At 45.0% G+C, this 20,063-nt stretch overlaps 1 protein-coding gene across 2 annotated transcripts in view; it reads left to right on the forward strand.

The window, feature by feature from the left end:
* Positions 1 to 18,099: 18,099 nt before the first annotated feature.
* Positions 18,100 to 20,063, forward strand: part of Banf2 (BANF family member 2) — a 42,353-nt gene continuing 40,389 nt past the window's right edge. For both annotated transcript variants that reach the window (NM_001430378.1, NM_001430376.1), the window contains exon 1: positions 18,100 to 18,167. The gene's annotated coding sequence lies outside the window, so the exon portion shown is untranslated. The remainder of the gene's footprint in view (positions 18,168 to 20,063) is intronic.

The raw sequence follows: 20,063 nt of genomic DNA on the forward strand, positions 1-20,063 counted from the left end.
TATTTGAAGGGGTACCCTTGGAGTAGGTGGGCATGGGCTTTAAGACCCTCTTCCTAGGTACCTGGAAGCTAGTCTTTTTCCTGTTTGCCTTTGGATGAAGCTGTAGAATTCTCAGCTCCTGCTGTACCATGCCTGCCTGGATGCTGCCATGCTCCTGCCTTGATGATAATGGACTGAACCTCTGAACCTGTGAGCCAGACCCAATTAAATGTTATTACAAGAGTTGCCTTGGTCACGGTGTCTGTTCACAAACCCAAACTAAGACAGAAGTTGGAACCAGGGACCAAGGTATTGCTGGGATAGGTCTGGCCATGCTTTTGTTTGGAAGAATGTGGATTTGGTTGGAATCTTAATGGGCTGTCCTAGGAGGAATATGGAAGACTTTGTTACTGAGAGTGACTTGAACTGTGCAGACCTGGCCCAAGAGGTTTCAGTGGGAAGGCAACTAACGTTCACTTTTATGAAGAGCATTTTAATGAAAGGGAGCAAGCTTAGAAAGGAAAAATACAAAATATATGGCTCAAGTATTAAAGGGGCGCCAGGAACTAGAATGAAGCTGAATCCTATGTTCTAGGAGACAATAGATTAAGGGAGTGGGGCCTTGGAGCAAGATCTCACCTAGCTAAGTTTAGGTCCAGGCATGGTGTCACACACTAATTCTAGTAGACAAAGCAAAGCAGATCTCTGAGTTCAAGGCCAGCATGGCACAGAGCAAGTTCTAGGTGAAGAAAACCTTAAATCCAAGGACGGTGGTACATGCTTTTAATCCCAGGAGACAGAGCCGTGTAGATCTAAGTTCAAGATCAATCTACAGAGCAACTTCCAGGACAGCCAAAGTAAGCAGGGAGGGAGGTCTGAAAACAGAAAGCTGGTAATAAGGAGGATTATGTTCCAGTCCCAGCAAGCAGAAGAACTTGGCAGCTTTGGTCACGTGGCTCTGGCTTTAGAGTCCAGAATGGGAGGGACTACTGGGAAAATTGTGTTGGTTAGCTAGAGCTAAGAAAAGACCAGCATCACTAGGTGAAATCTTCTGGGAAGTGTTTTCTGAGAGATCAAAGAAGCTGTGTTCTGGAGAGGTTGTACCTTGCACTGCAGCTGTACTTGGGTAATGTGTAAGAGTCACCCAGTTGGTACTGGTTTTGAAGGCATGAAGGGGTCATGAAGAGCAGCTGAGGCTGGGCACTGTGAGAGGCCAAGAAAGGCCATTGGAGAAGGTAAAGACTCAGTTGCAGTTAATGACCCAGGACTGAAGGTGTCATGCAAAGGAACTGAGGCTTGGCACCATGAAGAGAGCCTATGAGAGGCTAGTTGCAGCAGAAGACCCCAGTATATTGGAGGTGCCAGTATCATGGAATGATCACCAAGAACAGCAGCGGCAGTGGAATGAATCAGCCTGAGCTTGGAGTGCTACAGAGGACAGAGCCAGAGGTTTCAAGGAGTGGGGAGGAATAAGCAGTTTTCAATATAACCTGGAATGGTGAAGCAGGCTCCAGATTGAAAAGGAGCTAAGGAATGAATGGAGAAGCCATTCTATCCCTTCATCTCACAGATATATCTCATGGGTGCCACTGTATATCCATCACTCTCTAAGGTCTGGGAACATATCCTTGAGTAAGGTAAAGGGTTCCCTTCCATGAGCACACTCACAGAACAATGGGGAGAGAGACCATAGAGAAGGCAAACCAACAAGCAAGATGAGTCCAAGTGGAACAAGAAGCCACAAAGAAGGCAATAGGCTCAAGGATTTGGAAATGGGGGTGCTACACTATAAAGATGAGCAGAAAAAGCCCCCTCCCAACCGTGTGTGTGTGTGTGTGTGTGTGTGTGTGTGTGTGTGTGTGTGTGTGTGTGTGTGTGTGTGTGTGTGTTGGGTGGGGGCAAGTTGAGACTGCATAAGACACAAATCTTGTCTCAAGATGAAGATGATAAAGTACCAAATCTTGGGGCAGAGGAAAGCTCAGACAGAGGGTCAGGGAACAGTAGGAAGGCTGGCCACTTGGCTAGAGCTTAGGGAGGAAGGAAAAGCATGGCAGGAAGATATGGAGAAGATGCCTAGGGATATGATAAGATGAAGAGGAATCCAGGGGAGTTTTCCACAAGAGAAGGCAGTCTTTATTGATCTATAGTGATCTGCATTGTCATATTTCTAAGGGCCGCATTATAAATGCTGAAATAAGCAGAAGAGACTGTATGGTGTAACAGACTATGGGGACAGAGGAGCTGGAGCAAGATCCCAGGCCAGGTATGGTTGATGCTATGGTAGTAAATATTTAACCACTGGCTTTTATGAATGAGGGCTCCCTTGTTTATAGCATTTGCCATTCCTGTGGTGTAAACTATTGCTTCAGATCCCATTGTGTTCAAGTCAAAGGTAGGGAGAATTCTGCAGTCGCGTGCCATTGTAAACTATCTCTATGGAGATAGGAGCAAAACAATGATATTTAGTACTTATTATCTTTTTTTTTAGAATACAATAGAGTTTATTCAGGGCATGGGGAGGGGTGTTAAGAAGGTAGTAGGGGCAGAGAGAGAGAGAGAGAAATAGAGAAATAGAGAAATAGAAGAGTAGAGGTTGTCCATGAGTATGTGGAGAAAAAGGGAGGAGGGGAATGGGAAGAGAAGGGACAAAGGGGTAAGAGGGTAAGAGCAAGAGAGAATAAGAGCAGTACTTATTATCTTTGTTTTTAAAATCCACCTCATGGCAAATTTTAGATGATCTAATTTTTAATAATGTTTGTGTTTAATAAATTCCTCAAAAATTCTCCCAAATGTAGCAATCAGCTCTCATAAGTGAACTAGGTCCATTACATCATTCAGACCGTGTGTGTGTGTGTGTGTGTGTGTGTGTGTGTGTGTGTGTGTGTGTGTGTGTTTGGTGAATAGAACAGGATTTTGAAATATTAGAAACAATGAAATACTAAATCAGGTAAGGTAGTGTACGTACACTTTTTATGTCAGCATGAGGAGGTTTAGGGAGGAGGGCCATGCATTTGTAGCCATCCTGGGTGACATACTAAGGCTGTATCTCAATCTCCCAATCCCAAAATATAATCAAGAAGAAGAATGACACTAGGCATGTTGGGTTATGTCTGTAGTTACAGTAGTCAGAAGGCTGAGACAGGAAGATTGCTATAAATTTAAAGCCAGCCTAGAATATATGGTGAAATCCAGGATATCATGGGCTATAGAATGAAGTTATATCTCAAAAAAATCTATGTAGAAGACAAGAAAAATCGTATATCACACATGTGTGGGTTGACATCTCCAGCCCACTGAGGTCAGTGTGTCTCTAGGCAAGGTATCATTGCAGAAAAAGACCCCGAGGGAATGACTCAAATCCTAGGAGTTTATCTGGAAGATGCTGAGAGGAACATGCACTGGAAGAGCAGGAGCACGAGAGAGTGGGAGAACACCAGTTCAGAGCACCTCAGAGAAGTGCTGCTGTGGGCCACCAAGGCAGGAGCCCCAGATACAGCGGGGAATGTGCCTCTGGAGGAGACAAAGTAAGATGCAAGGAGTGAAGCTTTAGGAACAAATTTAAATTAAATGCATTCAGTGTGTGTCCACACAGGACTGTGCACACATGTGAAAGGCAAAGGAAAATCTGTTGGACTCAGTTCCTTCCACCATGTGGGACCTGGGATTGATTATAGGTCCTCAGGCCTGGCACCAAGCACCTTAACTTTCTGAACTGTCTCACCGACCCAGGAGAGGAGTCCTCACCCTCCAGTGTCTGTCTATCCCTGGCTTAAAACTATGCCAGTAAGCATTAACTCACTGGAATTTCCAGCCCACATACCAGAGAAAGCACTTAGAAGAAGGTAGCCTATGTTTGTAATCATGGGCATAGAGATGACAGACGGGATGTGGGCAAGGCACTAACAAAGTTTGCTTCATAACTCAGGAACAGTTCTTGAATGAATTAACAAATGAATGAATGGAGACAGGGCCCTTTATACCTGAATTTAGAATTTAAAAGCTTAAAAACATAGTGAGTATCCTTCTATTCCTCAGTCAGCATCTGCCTGCTATACTCTTGCAAGATTTAAAGAACTTGTGTGATCTCTTAGATAATTAAATTCTGCAGCTGTACTCCTCAAAACCAGAGTATTATATACACAGAAGGAAAAAAAAACTCTAGATGATACTGTTTTTAAAAAGATAAGACAAAATAAAGTAGATAAAAAGTTGAACCGAATTACCAACATATGTAGTTGTTAGTGGTGTTGAAAGGTAACTAACTTAGCTTAGAATATTTGGTTTGTTGGGTTGTGTAAGGTTGGGAGTGAGTGAGCTAAGAGGCCTTTTGCAAATGTCAATACTTGGTCCAAAGGCTGGCTTTAAGTTCCCAGAGTAAATAGGAAAAAAACAAAACAATAGATGAATATCACCAATATGATGCTTGGTGTTTTCTGCAATGCTTTGCAAATTATCCTTCACTGGTCATGACAGGGAAGTGTCCTGACTGTTATCTTCAGGTTAGGGACAAGAACCTCGGTTTCAGAGAAGTTCGGTGGCTCGTCCGAGCCTTCCTACTTACAAACGACAAAGTCATCTTTTGACAAATCCAATGTCTGAAGACCAGCATGTTTCCAGGGTACTTCTCTCCACCTCCTCCAAGTTCCACCAATGGAGAAATGAACGTGTTCAACAGACCTTTCATGAGTTAATGAAACCTTTTTCATTTCTAACCCCTCTTTCAGGCTCCAGGATATGGGTGTATTGGGGGAGGAGGGGCTACTTTACTGGGTTCTTATATTGATCACCCTTCCAACCCTTATTCCAACTAGCTTGACAAGGCTAGAGAGGAAAGGAGTGTATATCTCTTTAGACTACTGCATGCTATTTAGGGGGGTTGGATCCCTTCGGGCAAGGCCAATCTTTGTTGGCAGGATCTCCAATTTTTTCTTCTCATCTCTTTGCTCATGGGCAAACCACAGCAACAGGAACATTAGCAATAAAGACAGCAGCAGGAGGAACAGCAGCCATGCCCCAGGCCCTCTCAGGGGTCTCCCATCTATACCCGCTCAAGAGTCCCCAGAATCCCAAGCATAAACTATCTGAAGCTAGCGAAATTCACACAGGGCCCTCCTAGAGTATGATATAATCATACTTGGTAGCTATGGACAATCTGAAGCAGCTCAATATCCCATACCTGGGATTAAAACAACAACAACAAAAATTCACATAGCTTAACTTTTTTTAAGAAACCAAAAATCCCTCTCTACACTTCTCACTACATTTCCCTCTCTTAGTCCAAAAACTGGCTTTTCTCTAACATCAATAAACTCTATACAACAAGAACAATTATGAGAACTATTGAGTAAGAATTATATCCACAATGTCCAGTCCATTTGTATTTGGCAAACTTGGAGATAGTACTCCACTATCTGTCTTCTGGTGAGTCCAAAGTTCTGTACCTAAACCACTTTCTTATCATAACTTGAATTTATCAATCTAAAAAAACATCTTTTTAGACTCTAAACATTTTCATAGATCCTAAACAACTTAAGCTTTTGTCTTTAATCTTTAGTAAGAAAAACTATAAGATTATTACGATCTAGTCTTCAACTCCATCAGAGACCTGAGAAGGATAAATATTACCTGAGTAAACAGAAAATGAGAGTAACCAGCTTCCAAAACTATAGAAAGGACAGAGAATGCTGGTTGCCTAGACAGTCATCCAAGATTCCACTGTATCCTTGGGGCGTCCATCTTTGGCCTACAAGCCCAGAATATCTGAGAGACCTTTCTATGAAGCAGGAATTTTAAAGGACTGGCCTACCTTATCTCTGCAAAGTTGGACAGTCGATTTTCCAGTGTCCTGCTTGTCCACAGTTTGGACAGCCTGTTGTCAGCTGTTGAGGTAAGAGCAACTTTCTGCCCAGGGGCTACCTTTGCCATGTTTGAAGCAAACTCCATGAGGAGGTTCTTCAATGCCCATCATCTTCTTTGAAGTAGATTGGGGGTACTGCCAGGAGCAGATGTGTCTGTCAGAAAAGCCTTTTATTACTAAAATATCTTAAATGCCATGTTCTGTAGATCTCTGAAATGTTTGAAGACCATCTATCTACCTATAGTACATCCGAGTAAGCAAACTTTCTTTTTTTTTTCTTTTCTTTTTTTTTTTTTTTTTTTTTTTTTTTGGTTCTTTTTTTCGAAGCTGGGGACCAAACCCAGGGCCTTGCGCTTCCTAGGCAAGCGCTCTACCACTGAGCTAAATCCCCAACCCCGTAAGCAAACTTTCTTATATTTGGCTATTTTTTATGTTTAACTTTGAAAACATATACAAGAGAGTCAATAAACCTTATTTCTGTTATTAACTGAACTAGTACCTAACAAGACCACAAGTAAGATCATTTATGGGTGACAGTTAGCTCGTATTTCTAATTATCCTAAACAGTTTGCAATAGTAGCTTTCACAAGACTAGAATTTTACACTACATTTTATGAGTTGCATGTGTACCATACATTAAGCGAGAGTCGAAATAATTTTAAATTTCTACCGATTATATAATAATCCATATCAACTTAAAATATTTGAGACTTGCTGCTCTCATAGTCTAAAAGGAGATACAACGATCTACCTGTCTTTCCTTTCACCAGACCATCCTTTGGATAGTAATGGGCAGGCAGAAAGCTGGCCAAGGGGTTTTAAGTGAAGCTGGGTGTAGTGGCGCACACCTGGAACCCCAGAATCGAGGAAGTTGCAGTGGATAGATCCCAAGTGTGAGGGCAGCCTGGGCTACATTAACAAGACTGTCTTTAAAAAAGAAAGTTTACTTGCTCAAAGACCCTGTCCGGTTGTGCTGTTTGGCCATGATTTCCTGGGATCTACAGAACCATACCCAGTATTCTCAGATAAAGGGAAGTACCAATTCTGAGGAACAGTTTGACTGAATACCACACATCGAACATCATGGACAATGTGAAAAGCAAAGGGTAATTGGTTTGGAAGGTACAGCAAACCTTTATTGTTCTATCCCTGAGCAGAAAGTATGCTGAAGTGACTTAGCTTGACAAACATCGTGCCCCTTCATTATTATTACCAGAAGAAGGGACTTGGCTTAGTGGTAAAGAGGTTGTCTAGCATGTACACAAGTGTCATTCGTTAGTCAGTCACCTGCACCACAAAATAAGGAAAAGCAAAAGGATTCCCAGAGGTGAAGAGCTGTCATGTAGAATTCCATCAGTCATTGTTTATTTATTGATTCATTCATTCATTCATTCATTCATTCATTTATAATTTATTCACTCAAAAAACCATGTAGGGTACCCTGGGATACAGTAGTCTCTTACCAGTAGATAAGACTTCGACAGAAAGGGCAACATGCACAGTCTTAGTGGCAGGTGGCAGCAGGCAATTGGTTTAGGGAGTAGATTAAGTTTTAACTGTGGGATAGCCTCTACTGTTAGTGCACAGGATAAGGACTGTGAAGGAACTATGGCAACCTGAACTGGCTTCCATCCTCCTTTCTCTTTCCAGTCTATCCTTCCACAAGCTTGACCCATAAAGCCTCCACTCCTAGCCTGTTTATCCTCACTCGCAGAAGCTTAAAATGATCCTCACCAGGGCCAGTTTCTTGCCTGACTTTCATAGACCTATCTCCTTCCACCAGGCTGCCCATCTTCCCTCCGGTGAACACGGAGGGCCTCAGACAGCCCCACCCCACAAGATCATTCCCCATCTTCTCATCTTTCAAGCCCTGCCTTTGGTCATTTATTATGTAAGGGGGGTTACGTTTTCCAAACACCTTCTTGGAGGTGTTTTTAGGTTTGAACTTGAGTTGTGTTCTGTGCTTAAGAAACCCATAGAACAGCACTAAATACTTTTACCTTGTCCTGGATCCCCTTGAAGGCCGACACACCGGATTTATGAGGAGACTCTGTCCAGGAAGCCACACTTCAGCAACAATAATGCTTAAAAGGCTGGATTTATTCTTTTTTTTTTTTCTCCCCCTCTTGGATTCCCTTTGTTTTTAGTTCTACAATAAGCAAGCCTCTCATAGCTCTAGGAAGTCCTTTCTTATGTCTATCTTAAACCACTGTGCCCTGGCTGTCTGCTTATTTCTTCTAGTCTTATTCTTTGTGGCTTTTTGGCAGAGCTGAGGCCCCCTGCTCCATGCTGGGCCTCTGCTAAGGGATCACGATGCGGGTCGTTGTTGATTAGTAAGTGCCTGGCACTTAAACCTTCTTATTGCATCTCCTCGTCCAGGTTTATCCTTCCAGACTTAAAAACTGCAGCTCCCCAGCCCTTCTTCCCCACTTCATCACTGTGTGGCTCTCCTCAAACTCTGCTAATCAGCCTATTCGTTTTTTATTTTTTAATCATTAGTGAGAGTTTTTGAAGAAGATCCTTAAGCCAGAAGCAAAATTCTAAAAGGGCCCAGGAGGGGAACTGAGCTCTGTCTGTGTCTCAGCCTGGCAGGCGCTGCCACCAGCTGATACAGCACCATCCCAGCTCAGCATAGCCCTCCCCACAACCCATTTCAATTGCAACTGGGGGAGTCCGATTGAGAAGTGACAGGGCTTAGCCTTCATGGCAGCAGCCCTCTCTCTTAACCCTTCTGAGAGTCATCTGCATCAGGGAAGGCCAGGTCTGGGCTGAGCTTGGCAAAGCGACTTAGATTTGGTCAGATTTCATTTCTTCCTCCCGAGTCATTTCCTCAGGTGTCCATGGATGCCTGTGGAGCTCCGGGGGCATCTGTGGGGCTGCACATTTGTCTGGGTGTGATGAATGAGGGGGAGAAGATGCAAGACTGGCTTAGTAGTATACTACAGTTTCTGTGACGTACTTTGCAGTACTTTTCAAATATCTTGACCAGATTATCTCCAAGGGTGAGTAAAGGGGGACACTGAGATTGGGGGACCTTGGTTGTAAAATAATCCTTTCCAGGCCGATGTTAGAGCCAGGTGTGGTGAAAGGACTGAAGAGGCAAAGAAAGGAGGGTCAGAAGGCATGGCGACAGCGTGTGACCCGTGATGCAGCTTTAGAGCTTGAGGCTCCTTGCTCTCACTTTGGCCGTGGATGCAAACAAGCAAGGATGAATGCTGGCCTTTCACTTACTTTCTCCTTTTCCTTCTTTCCACCTGAACTCCCAGTCCTCGGGAGAGGGCCTGCCACATTCTGGATGGTTTTTTTTCCCCTCTTGGTTAATCACCTCTGAAACACCCTCACAGACACATCCAGAGCTGCGCCTCCGTCCAAAGTGATTCTGAATCTAGTCAGTAGCCACTGACCATCACAAACACTCATGTGGTCTCTAGGTTCTCCAAAATACATCCAGAAAGTCAAGTAGGCAAGTACTGTCAAAAGGAACATTTTTTTTTTTTTGCCACAATTTGGGGCTTTTGGTTAATCCTTGTATGTGTGTGAGTATGAATGTGATTCTGGACATGCGTGTGAAGGGACTACAGGAAGTTATCAGGCATCCTGCTTACCCTCTCCACTTTATTTCTCTTACTGAGTCCAGGCTAGGCTGATAACCAGTATACCCAGTGGTCTTCCTGTCTCCATCCATCACAATGCTGGACTCACAGGAATGCAAAGTCATGTCTGACTTTTTTACGTGAGTGCTGGTGTTGAAACTCAGGTCGTTATGCTGTGCTGCAAGCTCTCTTACCCTCTGAGCCATCTCCCCAGCCCCAGCTTCCTTGCAATTTATCTGGCATAGAATCAATACGAGTGAATTCAGATAGTAGAGAAGACTCTACCAGGAAAAGTACGGAAGGGGCCTGGAGAGCTGGCTCAGTGAGTGAAGTGCTTCCCTGGCAAGCATAAGGGCACGAGTTCTATCCCCAGTACCCAAGTAAAAACACCGGGCATAGAGGCACATGCTTATAAGCCCGGTGCTGGGAAGGCAGAGAGAGGAGGGTCCCTGGGGTTTTCTGGCCCAGACTAATTGGCAAGCCCCAGGTCCCATAGAGAGAACCAGTCTCAAAAAATGATGGCTGAAAACAAATTTGATACCCATAGCTGACTTCTGGCCTTCGTGTATACATATGTGTACACTTGCACAGAAGTGAACAGGCATTCATATATAATAACTACATGTGCACGCATACAAACACATGTATACAAAGAGAAATACCAAAAGAAAAATACATGAAACTCCAACTTTCTGGTGTGATGTTTTAATCTTTTCCTTGTACACTGTTTTCTTTTTTTTTTTTTTTTTTTGGTTCTTTTTTTCGGAGCTGGGGACCGAACCCAGGGCCTTGCGCTTCCTAGGCAAGCGCTCTACCACTGAGCTAAATCCCCAACCCCCACTGTTTTCTTTTTATGAAGACTCATTGTCTAAATACAAACTGTTTAAAAGACTGGCTACTGTGTAAAGGTTCCGATGACATACCCGACTGCATTAGTCAACCTCTAGGGAATTGACCCAAAGTGTCTTCCAGTAGGAAAAGTGGAGCCTGGGGGAAGCCCCTCCAGGAACCTGGGCATTCTTAAGAGGAGGGAACAGGCAGAGACAGAGAGTGTTCTGGAAATGTACTGAGTGGTCACTGGAAGAGGAGAAGGGCACCTTCCTGCTCTGTCCAAGTTACTTAAGATGGTGGTGGTGGCTGTCACTGGTAGGCAGCACACGTGGCAGTGAGCTGGCATTTTCCAGAATGACCCACCCACAAACCTGGTCTTCCTGGCACTGCTTCAGCAGAGCAAACAGCAGCTCCCTAAGAAGCGCTTGTTTGCTTTCCTTCAGACATGAAAACGAGTGAGATCCACCTCTGTGTGTTTTAGAAAACTTCACGGTGGTTTTGGGAAGATTCATGCCCCACACCAGGGCCTTGTAGCCCTCATCTCTGAGGGAACAGGGAGGGCAGAGCTCTCAAGCTCCATACCTGGCTGGCAGAGGTGTCTTCCCCAGCTCCTCTCTGAGCACAGCCATGCCTGCAGGCAGGACAATGCCCTCCTTATTCCCCAGTCCTCACTGCCGACTGGCCACTGTGGAGCCTTGCTGCCATGGCAAACATCAGACCTGAGGCCAACAGGCTCTTGAACGGATTCCTTTGGCTACGGGATGGAAACAAGCAGTGTTTGTCCCACAGTGTCTCCTTATGCAGAAACAGTCAGAAGACCGAGAATAGACACAGTGTGTATAGCCCAGTGTCAGTAAACGTTTCTTCACCCAGTGCGTGATCTGTTTGTTTCTTGTTTGTTGAGGCAGCAGTTCACCATATAGCCCAAGCAGACCTCAAACGTAATGTCTTCCTGCATCGTGCACCGGGGTGCTGGGATGGCAGCATGCACCACCATGCCTGACTTCGTGCATGATTTTTTAAACATCTGCTATGCTCCAGGGCTGACACTGAAGTAAGTGTGCTTAACAGACATGAGCTCTCTGCTGAAGGTCTGGATGGGAGTAGAGGAGCTGCGCGAAGAGCTCTCTCTAACCGTCGCCTCCTCTGGCCTGCAGGCTTCTCTTCCATTGTCTTCAACTGAGGTGCAAAGCATTTCGATGAAAATTTTCGGAAGTAAATAATCCCTGTGTTGTGATGTGCATGGTCATCGGAGCAGCAGGATGAACTCTCACAAGTAGGAAATGCCTCTTGGTCCAGCGTTTCTGTGCAGTATATGCTACCTGCCCATTAGGCGCTTAGTAGTTTCGAGAGGTGGGTTTCTGGGCTCGTGAGTATCATGCTGCGTGTGTTCAAACAGCACCCATGTTACTTAATAACAGCCCAAAGCTCCAGGGCAGTAATGCAGAGGAGATCTCTGGGTGGGACACACAGAAGGACGGAGTATCTCTGGTATTACAGAACTGAGAAATAGCCACCCTAGATATGGCAGGGGGCTCTAGCCCTAAAGCTGATTAAAGTGACAGAAAGGGGGAGTGGGGGAAGGGGCTATTTTAGCGTGAGGCTTCGAGTGCTTTGAGAGATGAAACCTAGGTCATCTAAAGGAAACAGGTTCAGCAAAAGGCAGGACACAGTTTGTGCAAAGGCCCAGAGGCTAGAAGATACTTCACAATTTCAGGGAACAGAGTGCAAGCTGCTATAGAAATGGGTAAAAGAGAGACAAAGAGAGTCAGGCACTGGAGAGACAGCCCAGAAGTTAAGAGTGCTCCACACTCTTCCAGAGGACCCACGTTTGGTTCCCAGCACCCATGCTAGGAGGCTCACAACCACCTGTAACTCCAGCTGCAGGGGATTTGACATCCTCTTCCAGACTCCAAAGACATCCATCCTCACACATGTTGGCACAGGCACATATTCATAAATAAAAATAAAAATTAGAGGAGCTTAGGCTCTAGGTCTGGTATATGAATACCTCTATGTAGTGTGTGTCGTACTTTATGGCCCGTTTTGAGCACACACTAATATCAGTTTACTAATCCCAACAGCCCCATTATACAGGCAAGGAAATAAGCATTAGAGAGTTTCTTCAAGATCACAAAGCTAGGAGGTAGTGGGACAAGGACAATGACCAAGAGCTGTTGGCACAACACCGAGAACACCACTCACATTACAAGAGGGCCCGTTTGTATCCATGCTTGGAGATTATTCAATAGGCAGCCTGTACCACCAAACCTAGTGGTTCTGTATGACCTTGGAATTTTCTTTGTATTTATGTGGTTTTCTCTTTTCCTAGGCTAAGGGTTGGTAGTGATATAAAGAACAAAGATTTATCACTTGGACTGGGATTGGAGCTCAGTGGTCTGACGATATTCCCAGCCTAGTTAGGAGATAGGAATATTGGCTGGTTTTGTGTGTCAACTTGACATGTCCTAGGATCATTAGAGAGGACGGAGACTAGTTGAGAAAATGCCTCCACGAGATCCAGCTATAAGGCATTTTTCTCAATTAGTGATCAATGCGGGAGAGCTCAACCTCTTGTGGGTGGTACCATCCCTGGGCTGGTGGACCTGGGTTTTATAAGAAAGCAGGCTGAGCAAGCCATGTGAAGCAAGCCAGTAAGCAACACCTCTCCACAACCTCTATATCAGCTCTTCCCTCTAGGTTCCAACCCTGCTTGAGATCCTGTCCTGACTTCCTCCAAAAATGGATTATAATCTGGAAGTGTAAGCTAAATAAACCCTTTCCTCCCCAGTTTGCTTTTTGGTCATGGTGGTTTGTAGTGGTAATAGAAACCCTAACTAAGACAATCGGTTAGGCAAGCAGGTACTAAGTGATAAAGACAGAGTGAATCCTAGTCCTCAGTGAGCAAGTGAAATGTTGTATTTAACAAGAGACAATGTAGCTGGGTGTGACAGTACACATTTGTAGTCCCAACACTTGGGAGATACAAGCAGAAGAATCGGGAGTTCAAAGCCAGCCTCTGTTACTTATAGAGTCCAGTGTGGGCCACATAAGATTCTATCTGAAGGAATAAAAGAAGAAACAGTACATAGAAAAATAGTAGACAATATAAATAAATGTAGGTATTTGTTTCTCTCAAGGATATTTGTGGCTAGTTTACTAGGAACTGGAGATTAGAGCTGCATTAAGACTTACAGTGGGGCTGGGGATTTAGCTCAGTGGTAGAGCGCTTACCTAGGAAGCGCAAGGCCCTGGGTTCGGTCCCCAGCTCCGAAAAAAAAGAACCAAAAAAAAAAAAAAAGACTTACAGGGATAGATACACACAAAAAAGCATCTACAGGGGCCCATCACACTAAAAATCTAGTATATTATAGACCATTATAAGGGCTTGCCATCGGTAACTTACAGTTTAAAAATGGGAGCGCTTTATTATACTATAGGAAAAAAAAGAGAATCGCACAGGTAAAACCTTGGTAAATCTAAAAAAGAAGAAACTAATCATCTAAAATATTACCCATGGAACATACAATCCCTATCACATTTGTGGTATATTTCTTTCTTTTGTCCTCTAGTCAGGCGATATATATGTATATATGTGTTATACACACATTGCATACACCACACGTACACATGTTACTCATAGGCATTTGCCCTCTCGGGATATAAATTATGTGTTTTAAAATTTACGTATTAGTTTTTAGTTCCTTAAAAAATTCGTGTATGGGTGTACACACATGTGCCTCAGTGTGAAAGGGGAGGTCAGAGGACAACCTGAGCCATTAAGTAGTTTTCTCTTTCTGCCCCCTCAGTCCTAGGGAAGGAATCGAGGTCACTAGATTTGGAGGCAAGTGACCCATCTCACCAGTCCAAACCATGCACACTGGAAGTGCAAATCAGGGCTTGGTTGGTAGAGAAGCTCTCTGGCATCCCCAGTGCCTCTCAAAAAAATGGGACCCTATAAATTTGGGTAAGTGCATTTCAATCCTTATCAGATAAAGAGCTAGAATATTCCTTTGCCTCACAAGCCTGACTTGACCCTTCGACCTACCTTCCTCAGCCTCCCATTCCAGGTGACCCCTGAACTCACTTCTCTAGCCTCAGGCGTGTTTGTCTGTTCTGGGAGTTTGTGTTCATGGAATTATGTGTGTACTCTTTTCCTGCTAGCCTCTATCGTTCAACAGGACGTTTCTGAGATTTATCATGTGATCCTATAAGCATCAATAATTTCTCCAGTTTTATTGCTGACATACATTCCAATAGAAAAGTTCTCCAGAATTGGTGGTTTATCTCGTCATCTATTAACGGACTTCTAGATTGCTTCTGGAGTAGAGCTACCGTGCATAAAAGATGCCGTGATCACTCTGTGCAACTTCTTCTTATGAATGTGTTGCCTTTATCGTTGGGAGACGCCCAGGAGTAATGTGGATCCGTAGAATAAGTGTGTATGTTTAACTTTACAGGAAGCCACCAATTTTCCAACGTGAGAATGAAGGTTATGGCTGACTAGCATTCCTGTCAGCATTTAGTATGGCTACTCTCTTACTTTAGCCGTTCTGGTGAGGATGTGTTGGCTTTAATATGTATTTCCCTGGTGAGGGCGACAAATTTTTTTTTATAAACAAGTGTTTTTGTAATTGTGACTGTACCCTCAGCTGTTTAAGTTCATACTTAGTGTTCCTCTATTACCCACAGTCTTCATAATCACAATATTAATGACTCCTAATAGTTTAACAAGAGAATTCTTTGCAATTTACTTAATTACCCTTCTATTAGACATTTAAATAATTTCCAATTTCTCATAATTCTAAACTGCACCAATGTTAGCATTTTAGTCATAAACTTCCCTGTATGTTTTAGGTTTATATATTCAAATGTGTAATATATATATTTTGCATATTTTGGGTTATTTTCCCTGCATTAATCATGGGCATGAAATGATTGGTTGTAAGCATTTTCATAAGTTGGAATGTAGGTCGGGATAGTCTGTTCACCTAACACACACAAAGACTTGGTGTTGTTTGCCATACAACAACAACAATAACAACAACATGCATTATCCCCCTCCCTCCTCTCTCTTTGGAGACAGGGTCTTACCGTGTTGCCTGCACTGGCCTTGAACCTATTGGCCTCCACCCTCAGTTTGCCGAGTGCTTTGATTACACACCTGCCAACTTCCTTTAGATTTCTGGCTAGGAATGAAGAGCTGACAGCGCTCCTGGCATAGTGTTCTGGTGCCATAGGTGTCACGCTGTCTTGAGCCAAGTGAAAATGGAAAAAAGAGAAACTCTGGAGGGCTTGGTCCCTCCAAATGACCCACCCACGGTGGCCAACAGTAGCTCTTCCAGCATTCCCCCTCATGGAGCGTCTGGTTGGAGGGAATGGGGGAGTCTGAGGCATATGTCCTTGCCATATACATTTCTGTGGAGCTGTGTGTGGATCTGGAGGAGCTCCAGAGGGGATGCTCACGGTGAGAGAGGACACCAGGAGAGGAGCTGGGGTGGGAACTGAAGTCTACTGCAAAGCCAATGAGGGAGTTGGATTGATCCTACTTTGATGCACATGGAAGGCTGAGCAGACTCACAGCATTGTGCAGGGTGGCCGGAGACCATACTAATTCTGTCGACCAGCACAGACCCTTCTCAACCACTCTCCAGCCTCTACCACTCCCCAAACATTTGAGCAAGAGCTTTACCTCACATGGTATGAGCCCGACCTGCACATTCTTGCTCCAAGCAGGGAAGACGAACACAGAAGAAATGTGCAGAGCCCATTAACTCGCATGGGTAATTCGTGAGTCTCCCTGCATGGGAGAAAAAGCCTTCAGACCAGGTTTCCAGGCCTCCTCCTGAGCATAGCCACTGGCATGTTTCCTTAAGGTAGCCCTGACTGAGCTCCCAAGGGCAACCAGCCGAACACCTCCATCTGCTCCAGGACCTTCCTCTTATTCTTATTCCTCTTATTCCTGCTATTTCCAGACCTTCCACAATATTCTAAGAGAGCTCTTGTGTTTCTCGTTCTAACTGTGCCCTTTGTGGGCTTGGGATGTAGCTCAGGACAGCATCTGTCTAGCATGTGCAAAACCCCAGGTTTCATTCCTTGGCACTTAAAAAAGCCAGGACAAAGTAGGGTCTGAGCCAGGTGTGGGGTGATACATACCAGTAATCCCAACACTCACAGGAGGTAGAGGGGGCAGGATCAAGAGTTCAAAGTCATCCTCTGCTACACATTAAATTCAAAGTCAGAGTAGATTATAAGAGACCCTTTCAAAAAAAATTAATGTGACCCTCTCAAGGATGTACAGTACTTCTCATTCATGTCTTAGGTTGATTTCCCCCGAGCCAAGGACTCAGGAAGCATTAGTCTGGGGTTTATCCCTAGGGGGTACTGGGCAGAAGTGGCAGAGCTGAGATAAAAGAGGGAGCAGAAAGAGGTGAGTTATCAAACCATTCCTGCTGAGGGCATGAAGGATTCAGTCCTAGGTGGCCCTTTGCTATTTCCATTAAGGATTCACCACTGGTCAAGGGTGTTCAACTGGGATGAGTGACTGTTTGTGACAATGGTCACTACCTGCGGTGGGCAGGGTGTGCTCTAGCAGCTTTGGAAGCTCCAGAGCAGAGATATAGGCATAGCAACTGGAAGCCAGGCTGCCTTCCTGCTGAGCTAGAACAGCCAGGAGTCTGTGGGCAGGACGAATGACACCACCGATAGGGAGGGCCCCATCATGGGCTCAGGCTGGCCAATGAACAGATCTTCAACAAAGTACGGGCTCTGCTAGCTTTGGCCTCAAAGGCACAGCTCCTGTTTGTTCTCCAGAAACCTCAAAACACTGCCATCCATCGGATGGGACTATTTTAAGATCAAACCCAGGAGGCCAGCACCCCTCACTTGAACAGTACATTGTCGTTCCTGGACCCACAGTACCAGATTCATCGGCCCACTTGCTAAAAATGTACACTTGTGGCTTCCACCCCAGACCTACTGAACCAAGATCCCTCTGGTGGGATCTGCACTTGAGATCTACTGTTCAGATTCTAAATTTGAGAATAACTCAACAGTTTCCAAAATGGAGTGTGTGTGTAAATACACTGGGGATCAAACTCAGGTTATCGAGCTTGGCAACAAGCAGTTGTACCCCTGTCAGTTGATGAATCCATTCGGAATGCTCTCCATGATAGACTCCCTAAGCACCAGCAGAAAAGAGGGCTGAGACCTCAGGAAATGGTTTTATCCCATCCCCTCTGATGAATTCTTTGCTTTTCAGTAGTATTAATTATAAAGTATCCCTAATTATTGGTTACCAACCATGGCACAAAGCCAGATACCACAGTAGAAGACAACTCAAAGGACAACTGTGCAGGATTTCACGGAGGACTTGTTTCCCTGTTTCCTGAGCTAAATGTTTAAATTATTTTGCATGTTCTGAGGCCACACGAGGTGGACAGGGAAGGTGAGAGTCTGCATATTGCAGTGAGTGGGGTAGGGGGCAGTAAAAAGGAAGGAAATAAAAAGGCTGCCCTGGAATTTTAAATGAGTCAGGGAAAGTGTGACAAGTTGAGGGTGCATATTAGTCAGCTGGTGAGGGCAACCTTAACAAAGATGGGGTTGGCTTAGTTGAGTAGGTGTGGTCAAGGATTAGAATGACAAGCAGCAGAGGTGGTGTCATACCTGGTCTCACAGGCTGACGCTCTACAAGGTAGATACATCTCATTACTTCTCAGCCCCTCCTGTCCCACCCTTATACCAAGCCGCCACAGAAGGGCTATCTCAGTAGTATGACATCACAATGTGACCCATTCAGGTCTTGGGACTGATTTATCCCAAGGGCTCAACATATAGATTACTGTTCACACCGAGCTTACCACAGATCCACAGTAAGGAGCCTGCTGCTTCCTGACCGACTGAACCTGGTGAGTACTGATACTTTGTCCCCAGCCCCCAGGACCAGGACACAGCCAACAGCTGCCTTGGAGCCTCTGTGTCACACTAGGCAAGGACAGAATGGGCCCAACTGGTAGCCAGGAATATGTAGGAATGAGCCCAAACCCTTCTTGGGGATGTTGACACAGTTGAGGCATACCTGTCTCCTTCTGAGCCTCTTCCTGCATGCAGGCTAACCACCTGGAGGAGGTGGGACTCCAGCCGGCACCTAGGTGAAGGTCACCCATGCTCTTGAGGGATCCATGTGGCCAAGAAGCTACATTTGCAGGTGCCAAACTGTCTGGAGTCTATTCCCCAGCTCTCACTGAGGCCACAAGCAGCTATTGGCCAAGCACATTCTTCCCTGCAGGTAGCTTTGTGCTACCCAGCTAAGAGGGGCTCGTGATGGGCACAGAGGAAGGAGGGAGCAGGCATGGTGCAGAGTACACGCCATACCATCAGCTTCTTTTACTGCACTTCATTCCCAGCACTGATCTGAGAAATGAGGAGATTCTCATACTCGAAACAAATGAGCAAAAGGGCTGAGCACTGTTCTGTACTGGGTATGCACCTATCTAGAGAGCATAGCCTGAAATGCATAGGTGTTCTGTTCTAACTGCCCCCAGTAAGACTGCTCTGGACATTGAAGCATGAACTCAGAGGCAAGCCTGGCCTTCTGTCAGCATGTCTGGGGTTGGGGAGTCTCCATAACAATGGTGGAGTCTGTGTGTGTGTGTGGCAGAGCTGGAAGGGACACTAGAGATCAATTACCCCTACCTGCTGGGTGCGCCATGGGGTAATAGCAGCATAAGCTGGCTACCCCAGTTATCCAAAGCCCATAGGACCAACACATGGCTATTACACATTGAGCAGATGAAAAGAGGGAACTAGGCCTGGGCATTAGTCAACACTCAAGCTCTTCCATTTTTCTTACAAAACTCCTATCAATTCAATTATGGTGCCAGGCATAATGGGACACCACACCTGTGAGCCCAGCACTCAGGTGGTAGAGGGAAGAGGGCCAGCAGTTCAGAGTCATCGTCAGCTGCATCAGTTCCAGGCCAGTCTGGGCTACATGAGACCTTTTTCTCAAAAAGCACAAGATTATAACTATGGCTGGCTTTGGGCTCAAGAGCATCAGTGTCCCCATTTCACAGACAGCAATGGTTATGTTGCTGGCCCAAAGTTAAAGTAACTCGAGAAGATGTCACAAACATTCAGTAGCAACGCATGTCTTGTTCATGGCAAGGAGCTCCTGCATTTCCACTTGCAGCAACTTTCCTAGCCTGCACAAATAGTATTTCCTAATCACATTTATCTCTCTCTCTCTCTCTCTCTCTCTCTCTCTCTCTCTCTCTCTCTCTCTCTCTCTCATCTCTCCTCCTCCCCCTCTCTCTTTCTCCTCTTTCTTCTTCCTCCATCCTCCTCTTCCTCTTCCTCCTCTTCCTCCTCCTCCTCCTCCTTTTTGGTTGTTTGTTTGGGGTGTTTGTTTTTTTTTTTTCGTTTGCACATTTTTTTGAGTCAGGGTCTTATATAACCTAGACTATATAGTGGTCCACCCGCCTCTACCTCCCTAGGACTAGGGTCACAGTTGTACTGTACCATGTCAATCTTTCTTAATCTTTTTTCCTGGATTCCATTTTTAAGCCCTTTGTAGGCTTTGTCCAAGATGGTGGCAGCTTCTCTATAGACTGCCTATTTCAGTGCCTAGACGTTTCCTTCTGATGGGATGGCATAAAGCAAGTATTTCCACACCAACAGATGTTCTGGGCTGAGGAGGGAAATATGCTAATGAAAATGAGCCTTGTCTAATTGTGGCAATTTCCCTTCTGTGTGCCACCCTGAAATAGTAGCCATGCCCTGTGCTTTTTTTCACACCAGGGAGC

Source organism: Rattus norvegicus, chromosome 3 (genome assembly GCF_021556685.1).
Source record: "Rattus norvegicus strain SHRSP/BbbUtx chromosome 3, alternate assembly SHRSP_T2T, whole genome shotgun sequence".
NCBI lineage: Eukaryota > Metazoa > Chordata > Mammalia > Rodentia > Muridae > Rattus > Rattus norvegicus.